Raw genomic sequence first — 9,040 nt, forward strand, 5'->3', positions numbered from 1 at the left:
CGGCTCCCTCCTCATGGCACCGTAACTATTATGAATTGCAATATTATGGGTATCTTTAACCTATACCCAGTGTATTAGTCCATTTACATAGTGCTATGAAGAAATACCCGAGACTGGGTGATTTATAAAGGAAAATTGGTTTAACAGACTCACAGTTCCACATGTCTGGAGAGGCCTCACTATCATGGTGGAAGGTGAAGAAGGAGCAAAGGCATGTCTCACATGATGGCAGGCAAGAGAGCCTGTGCAGGGGAGCTACCCTTTATAAAACCATCAGATCTCATGGGACTTAGGCACTATCACAGGAACAGCATGAGAAAACCCGCCCCCATGATTCAATTACCTCCCAGCGGGTCCATCCTACGACACATGAGGATTATGGGAGCTACAATTCAAGGTGAAGTTCAGGTGGGGATACAGCCAAGCGATGTTACCTATTGCCAATTATAAAGTAAAAAATGAATATATAACAACCATAGAAAACACATATTCTAACCACAGAAAAACTGTAGAAGACACTGTGATTGGTCTATTCAATGTTTATCTCTACTTTTCGTTCATTTCTAAGCTAACTCCTATGTTGGTTGGTTAGCTACCTGTCCAGCTAAGAGTCTCAATTTCTTAGGCTTCGTCTGGTCTAGTGGTGACTTTTTGACATAGTTCTGGCCAATGAGAATTAATCTTAATTTTCTTTGGTGAGACTCCTAGGAAAACTTCTGTTTTCTGATCAAAAGAAGCAGACTCACTTAACAGGAAAAACAACATGATCACGAAGGTGATTTTCCCAGGGCAAAGCTTAACCATTGTGCTCCACATGTGCTGACCCCTACGATTTTCCCAAATGTGATAAACTCAACTGCATAATTGTGGCAGTAGGGAGCGGCATTTACAATTTCCCCTAGTTAAAGAAATAATTAGAAAAAAAGATACAGATTGAGCTGGCCCACTGTTTTGGCCCATTTTCCCTCTCATATGCCTGGAATACAAATGTGATGCCTAGAGGTAAAACTGCCATCTTGTGAGCATGAGGATATTGCCACACCTGACAGCCGCACAGTAAGAAGGGAGCAGAGGTTGGGTTCCCTGCAGACAGTTTGGAATTACATTTTCCATCCATAGCTGCATGCCTCTAGTGTTCACTTACCTGAAGGAGAAGGGATTCGGATAATTCACTTTTTCAAGTTTGTGTTGCTTGCAACTCAAGAACACCCTAATGGGTACCAAGTCTAAAATATTGCAAGGAAAAATAAAATGCAAAGAATCTTAGCAAACATCATAAAAGACACCAACAAAAATTGGGCCATGGGCACTTTTGAAATGCATAACAGATAAAGTAACTGATATACACACATGCACATAGACACACACACATGCACAGGCACACATACACGTATACGCAAACATACACACAAATATACATGCAGATTTTTCTTTTCCATTGATATTCTACTATCACTGGACATTAGGAGTGCACACAGAAAAAAAGGTCAGAATAAATTAGTAAACTTTTCTCCTTTATTCATTTTTTTTAATTGAAAAGGAGAGATAGCATTAAAGTTTCCCCAGAACATTTATACAAATGCCCTCATTATAAAGAACTAGCATCCTAGGAGTTTTCTTTATTGTCCTATGGCTGGAGCAAATGACTTTCTATTTTGCCCTGTTATTGCAAAATTGCAAGGATCAGTGAACACTGATAATTGAAGCATGAAATGGAGGCCGATTTCACCTGAATTATAAATTTGTGCATTTGCTCTTGGAGACAATAACTTGCCCAACTGCCAACCTAAGTCTGCGATCTGAGCTTGGCTATCAGATTTCATGAGGAAGAAATGAGTTGGTCTATATTAACATGATATTTTATACACATTTAATTTTGTTATTCTAAATCATCAACAAGATATATTTATAGATTCACCTGAGGAGAGATCCAAGATGGCCGCTTAGGAGGAACTCGGGAATGCAGCTCCGAGAGAAAGCACAGAGGGTGAGTGGACGCCGTATTTCCAGACTGATTTTTACTGCCCACAGACCAGGAGATTCACACGCAGAGAAGCCACACGGGTCGCCAGCGCCGCTGGCGCCGCTGGCTTGAACGACGCAGCCGCTGGGCCGGCACCCTGAGGCAACGGCTCACTGTACAAAGTGAGAGAGTCTGAGTCCCCTATAAACCAGCAAGGGGAGCTGAAACGGGTAGCCAGGCCAGCGCCACGAATCTCAGAGCCGCGGCTTTAGCCAACGCAGCGGCTCCGGAGGCAGATCAGATGAGACGGTGTCCCCTCTTACCCAACAAGAAGACCTGAAACACAACTGAAACCGGGACGGTCCAGCTCTGTGGAGGAGGGGCGTTCTCCATAGGCACCCTGCTGTTCCCAGGGCAATCTAACAAGGCAATCCGCCACTACAGAGACTCCGTCACTACAGGGGCGGGCCAACATCGCGGAAGCAGTTCTAACTACACCCAGAAGTTCACACGGAAGCTGGGTGGAGCCCACAGCAGCTTAGCAAAGCCTCTGCAACCTGAGTGTGACTAGGCTGCCACCTTGTGGGCAGGGAAAACAGCAACCGCACAGGGGAACATCATAAAACCGTAACTCCCTGGGACAGAACACCTGGGGGGAAGAGCAGGGGGTTTATGAGTTCTGCCACAGCAGACTTAAAATTACCAAAATCAGAAAGACAACAACTACAAAGTCAACAGGTGGATAAATCCACAAAGATGGGAAGAAACCAGCGCAAAAAGGATGAAAACACCCAAAACCAGAACACTTCTCCTCCTACAAGGGATCACAACTCCTCACCAGCAAGGGAACAAGACTGGATGGAGAATGAGTGTGATGAAATGACAGAATCAGCTTTCAGAAAGTGGATAATAAGAAACTTCCGTGAGCTAAAAGAACATGTTCTAACCCAATGCAAAGAAACTAAGAACCTTGAAAAAAGACTTGACGAAATGCTAACAAGAATGGACAACTTAGAGAGGAATATGAGCGAATTGATGGAGCTGAAAAACACAACACGAGAACTTCGTGAAGCATGCACAAGTTTCAACAGCCGAATTGACCAAGCAGAAGAAAGGATATGAGAGGTCGAAGATCAACTCAATGAAATAAAACGAGAAGGCAAGATTAGAGAAAACAGGGTAAAAAGGAATGAACAAAGTCAACAAGAAATATGGGACTATGTGAAAAGACCTAATCTACGTTTGATAGGTGTACCTGAATGTGACGAAGAGAATGCATCCAAGCTGGAAAATACTCTTCAGGATATTATCCAGGAAAACTTCCCCAACCTAACAAGGCAGGCCAAGATTCAAGTCCAGGAAATACAGAGAACACCACAAAGATACTCCTCTAGAAGAGCAACCCCAAGACACATAATCATCAGATTCACCAGGGTTGAAATGAAGGAGAAAATACTAAGGGCAGCCAGAGAGAAAGGTCGGGTTACCCACAAAGGGAAGCCCATCAGACTCACTGCAGATCTCTCAGCAGAAACCCTACAGGCCAGAAGAGAGTGGGGGCCGATATTCAACATCCTTAAGGAAAAGAACTTTCAACCCAGAATTTCGTATCCAGCCAAACTAAGCTTCATAAGTGAAGGAAAAATAAAATCCTTTGTGAACAAGCAAGAACTCAGAGAGTTCATCACCACCAGACCAGCTCTACAAGAGCTCCTGAAGGAGGCACTACACATAGAAAAGAACAACCAGTACCAGCCACTCCAAAAACACACGAAAAGGTAAAGAGCATCAACACAATGAAGAATCTGCATCAACCAAAGGGCAAAACAGTCACCTAGCACCAAAATGACAGGATCGAATTCACACATAACAATATTAACCCTAAATGTAAACGGACTAAATGCCCCAATCAAAAGACACAGACTGGCAAATTGGATAAAAAGCCAAAACCCATCAGTGTGCTGTATCCAGGAAACCCATCTCGCATGCAAGGATACACAAAGGCTCAAAATAAAGGGATGGAGGAAGATTTACCAAGCAAATGGAGAGCAAAAAAAAGCAGGAGTTGCAATTCTCATCTCTGATAAAATAGACTTTAAAGCAACAAAGATCAAAAGAGACAAAGAAGGACATTACATAATGGTCAAAGGATCAATGCAGCAAGAAGAGCTAACGATCCTAAATATATATGCACCTAATACAGGAGCACCCAGATACATAAAGCAAGTTCTTAAAGACTTACAAAGAGACTTAGACTCCCACACAATAATAGTGGGAGACTTCAACACACCATTGTCAATATTAGACAGATCAACGAGACAGAAAATTAACAAGGATATCCAGGACTTGAACTCAGACCTGGAACAAGCAAACCTAATAGACATTTACAGAACTCTCCACCCCAAATCCACAGAATATACATTCTTCTCAGCACCACATCACACCTACTCTAAAATTGACCACATAATTGGAAGTAAATCACTCCTCAGCAAATGCAAAAGAACGGAAACCATAACAAACAGTCTCTCAGACCACAGTGCAATCAAGTTAGAACTCAGAATTCAGAAACCAACCCAGAACCGCACAGCCTCATGGAAAATGAACAACTTTCTCCTGAATGTTGACTGGATAAACAATGAAATGAAGGCAGAAATAAAGACGTTCTTCGAAACCAACGAGAATGAAGACACCACATACCAGAATCTCTGGGACACATTTAAAGCAGTCTCTAGAGGAAAATATATAGCAATAAGTGCCCACATGAGAAGAAAGGAGAGATCTAAAATTGACACCCTATCGTCAAAATTGAAAGAGCTAGAGGAGCAAGATCAAAAAAACTCAAAACCTAGCAGAAGACAAGAAATAACTAAGATCAAAGCAGAATTGAAGGAGATAGAGACACAAAAAATCCTTCAAAAAATCAATAAATCCAGGAGCTGGTTTTTTGAAAAGATCAACAAAATAGACAGACCACTAGCCAGACTAATAAAAAAGAAAAGAGAGAATAATCAAATAGATGCAATAAAAAATGACAAAGGGGATATCACCACAGATTCCACAGAAATTCAAACCATCATCAGAGATTATTACAAACAACTCTATGCACATAAATTAGAAAACCTGGAGGAAATGGATAAATTCCTGGACAGCTGCCTCCTCCCAAGCCTAAACCAGGAAGAAGTCGAAACCCTGAATAGACCAATAACAAGGTCTGAAGTCGAGGCAGCAATTAAGAACCTACCACCCAAAAAAAGCCCAGGTCCAGATGGGTTCACAGCCGAATTCTACCAGACATACAAAGAGGAACTGGTACCATTCCTACTGAAACTATTCCAAATAATCCAAAAAGAGGGAATCCTTCCCAAATCATTTTATGAGACCAACATCATCCTAATACCAAAACCTGGCAGAGACTCAACAAGAAAAGAAAACTACAGGCCAATATCCATGATGAACATAGATGCAAAAATCTTCAATAAAATAATGGCAAGCCGATTACAACAGCACATCAAAAAGCTTATCCACCATGATCAAGTAGGATTCATCCCGGGGATGCAAGGCTGGTTCAATATACGCAAGTCTATAAATGTAATTCACCACATAAACAGAACCAAAGACAAAAACCACATGATTATCTCAATCGATGCAGAGAAGGCCTTCGACAAAATTCAACAGCCCTTTATGCTAAAAACCCTCAATAAACTAGGTATCGATGGAACGTATCTCAAAATAATAAAAGCTATTTACGACAAACCGACAGCCAATATCATACTGAACGGGCAAAAACTGGAAGCATTCCCTTTGAAATCTGGCACTAGACAAGGATGCCCTCTCTCACCACTCCTATTCAATATAGTACTGGAAGTTCTAGCCAGAGCAATCAGGCAAGAAAAAGAAATAAAGGGTATTCAATTAGGAAAGGAGGAAGTCAAATTGTCTCTATTTGCAGACGACATGATTGTATATCTAGAAGACCCCATTGTCTCAGCCCAAAATCTCCTGAAACTGATAAGCAACTTCAGCAAAGTCTCAGGATACAAAATCAATGTGCAAAAATCACAAGCATTCCTATACACCAATAACAGACTTAAAGAGAGCCAAATCAAGAACGAACTGCCATTCACAATTGCTACAAAGAGAATAAAATACCTAGGAATACAACTAACAAGGAATGTAAAGGACCTCTTCAAGGAGAACTACAAATCACTGCTCAACGAAATAAGAGAGAACACAAACAGATGGAGAAACATTCCATGTTCATGGTTAGGAAGAATTAATATCGTGAAAATGGCCATACTGCCCAAAGTAATATACAGATTCAATGCTATCCCCATCAAGCTACCAATGACCTTCTTCACAGAACTGGAAAAAACCACCTTAAACTTCATATGGAACCAAAAGAGAGCCCGCATGGCCAAGTCAATTCTAAGCAAAAAGAACAAAGCAGGAGGCATCACACTACCAGACATCAAACTCTACTACAAGGCTACAGTAATCAAAACAGCATGGTACTGGTACCAAAACAGAGATATAGACCAATGGAACAGAACAGAGGCGTCGGAGGCAACACAACATATCTACAACCACCCGATCTTTGACAAACCCGATAAAAACAAGCAATGGGGAAAGGATTCCCTGTTCAATAAGTGGTGTTGGGAAAACTGGCTAGTCATATGCAGAAAGCAGAAAATGGACCCCTTCCTGACACCTTACACTAAAATTGACTCCAGATGGATTAAAGACTTAAACATAAGACCTAACACCATAAAATCACTAGAAGGAAACCTAGGCAAAACCATTCAGGACATAGGCGTAGGCAAGGACTTCATGACCAAAACACCAAAAGCATTGGCAACAAAAGCCAAAATAGACAAATGGGACCTAATCAAACTCCACAGCTTCTGCACAGCAAAAGAAACAGTCAATAGAGTGAATCGGCAACCAACAGAATGGGAAAAAATTTTTGCAGCCTACCCATCTGACAAAGGGCTGATATCCAGAATTTACAACGAGCTAAAAAAGATTTACAAGAAAAAAACAAACAAGCCCATTCAAAAGTGGGCGAAGGATATGAACAGATACTTTACAAAAGAAGACATACATGAGGCCAACAAGCATATGAAAAAATGCTCTTCATCACTGGCCATTAGAGAAATGCAAATCAAAACTACATTGAGATACCATCTCACACCAGTTAGAATGGCAATCATTAAAAAATCCGGAGACAACAGATGCTGGAGAGGATGTGGAGAAATAGGAACACTTTTACACTGTTGGTGGGAGTGTAAATTAGTTCAACCATTGTGGAAAACAGTGTGGCGATTCCTCAAGGACCTAGAAATAGAAATTCCATTTGACCCAGCAATCCCATTACTGGGCATATATCCAAAGGATTATAAATCGTTCTACTATAAGGACACATGCACACGAATGTTCATTGCAGCATAGTTTACAATAGCAAAGACCTGGAACCAACCCAAATGCCCATCGATGATAGATTGGACAGGAAAAATGTGGCACATATACACCATGGAATATTATGCAGCCATTAAAAACGAGGAGTTCGCGTCCTTTGTAGGGACATGGATGAACCTGGAAACCATCATTCTCAGCAAACTGACACAAGAACACAAAATCAAACACCACATGTTCTCACTCATAGGCGGGTGTTGAACAATGGGAACACATGGACACAGGGAGGGGAGCACTATACACGGGGGTCTGTTGGGGGGAAATAGGGGAGGGACAGCGGGGGGTTGGGGAGTTGGGGAGGGATAGCATGGGGAGAAATGCCAGATATGGGTGAAGGGGAGGAAGGCAGCAAATCACACTGCCACGTATGCACCTATGCAACAACCTTGCATGTTTTTCACATGTACCCCAAAACCTAAAATGCAATAAATAAATATATATTAAAAAAAAAAAAGATATATTTATAAAGACTATTACAGTCTCAAGAATCATTTACTGTCAGACGAGACTAATTTTACTCTTATTGGAAACAATGTAGGTCAGACATGAATGATATTTTGCCTTTTCTTTTTGTTCACACTCATTGGTATTCTACTATTACTGGACATTAGGAGTGCACATAGAAAAATGTCAGAATAAATTAGTAAATTTTTCTCCTTTATTCTTTTTTTTAATTGAGAAGGAGAGATAACACTGAAGTTTCCCCAGAACGTTTGTATAAATGCCCTTATTAGAACTAGCATCCTGGGAGTTTTCTTCACCTCCTATTTCTAAGAATGGCATGTGGAAATCATGGAGGTGGAACACACAGTATCTCAGTGAGGAATTTTGTGCCTCTTCCTGCTTCTTGGAATGGGAGGTCCAATTACTGTTCACGGAAAAAAAAGACATGCAAAATTAAACGCTAAAGGGGTGAAAGTAGGCAACTTAGAAAAACACACAGAAAAGTCCCCCTCCCTCAAAAAGCCATTAAATACTAATGGCTTTTGATTTGCTAATGAATAATAGAGCTATTTAAAATAGTAGTTCAAGGTATGAAACAAACCCACAGGAGTTAAAGATTTTTGGTAGTGTACTGAGAAGCTAATATGTGAACACCTGCATCTGGATGTTGCCAACCTAAGAAGGACCCCCGAGGCCATCTCTACTCACTCCTGTGATCCCAGCTATTCCAGAGGCTGAGGCAGGAGGATTACTTGAACCCCGGAGGTGGAGGCTGCAGTGAGCTGAGATTGCACCATTGTACTCCAGCCTGGACAACGGAGTGAGAAAATGTACTCCCCCACCAAAAAAAAAAAGAAAAGAGAAAAAGAAGATGTAAAAATTATAGCCGAACAGTAATTACTTTGGAATTATTTCTTGTAAAAGGTTTCTAAAAAATGAATCACAGTTTTCTAAATTATTTCTGTTGTTTAAAAAGACTTTTGCCAAACTAACTGAAAAATAAAAACGGAAAACAATACACAGTAATAGTGCTATTCTGTCTCAGGCTGATTTTCCTGCATGCAGACCCTGAGATGATGAAGGGCAAGGTGTTCCTTTGCATTACCACCTGTGAAGGGAAAGGGAGGAGGCAGGTTTGGACAGAGGTGAGGTCCAGGTGTG

General features: G+C 41.1%; 1 non-coding gene across 1 annotated transcript; it reads left to right on the forward strand.

The window, feature by feature from the left end:
- The first annotated feature begins 738 nt into the window (after window positions 1-738).
- Window positions 739-899, forward strand: LOC135275073 (U1 spliceosomal RNA). The gene has a single exon (XR_010342786.1). It is a non-coding gene; the product is annotated as a U1 spliceosomal RNA (small nuclear RNA).
- The last annotated feature ends 8,141 nt before the right edge of the window (window positions 900-9,040 follow it).

This window comes from Aotus nancymaae, unplaced genomic scaffold (genome assembly GCF_030222135.1).
Source record: "Aotus nancymaae isolate 86718 unplaced genomic scaffold, 86718_ANA_hifiasm-v0.15.2.pri h1tg000014l, whole genome shotgun sequence".
In the NCBI taxonomy this organism is placed as follows: domain Eukaryota; kingdom Metazoa; phylum Chordata; class Mammalia; order Primates; family Aotidae; genus Aotus; species Aotus nancymaae.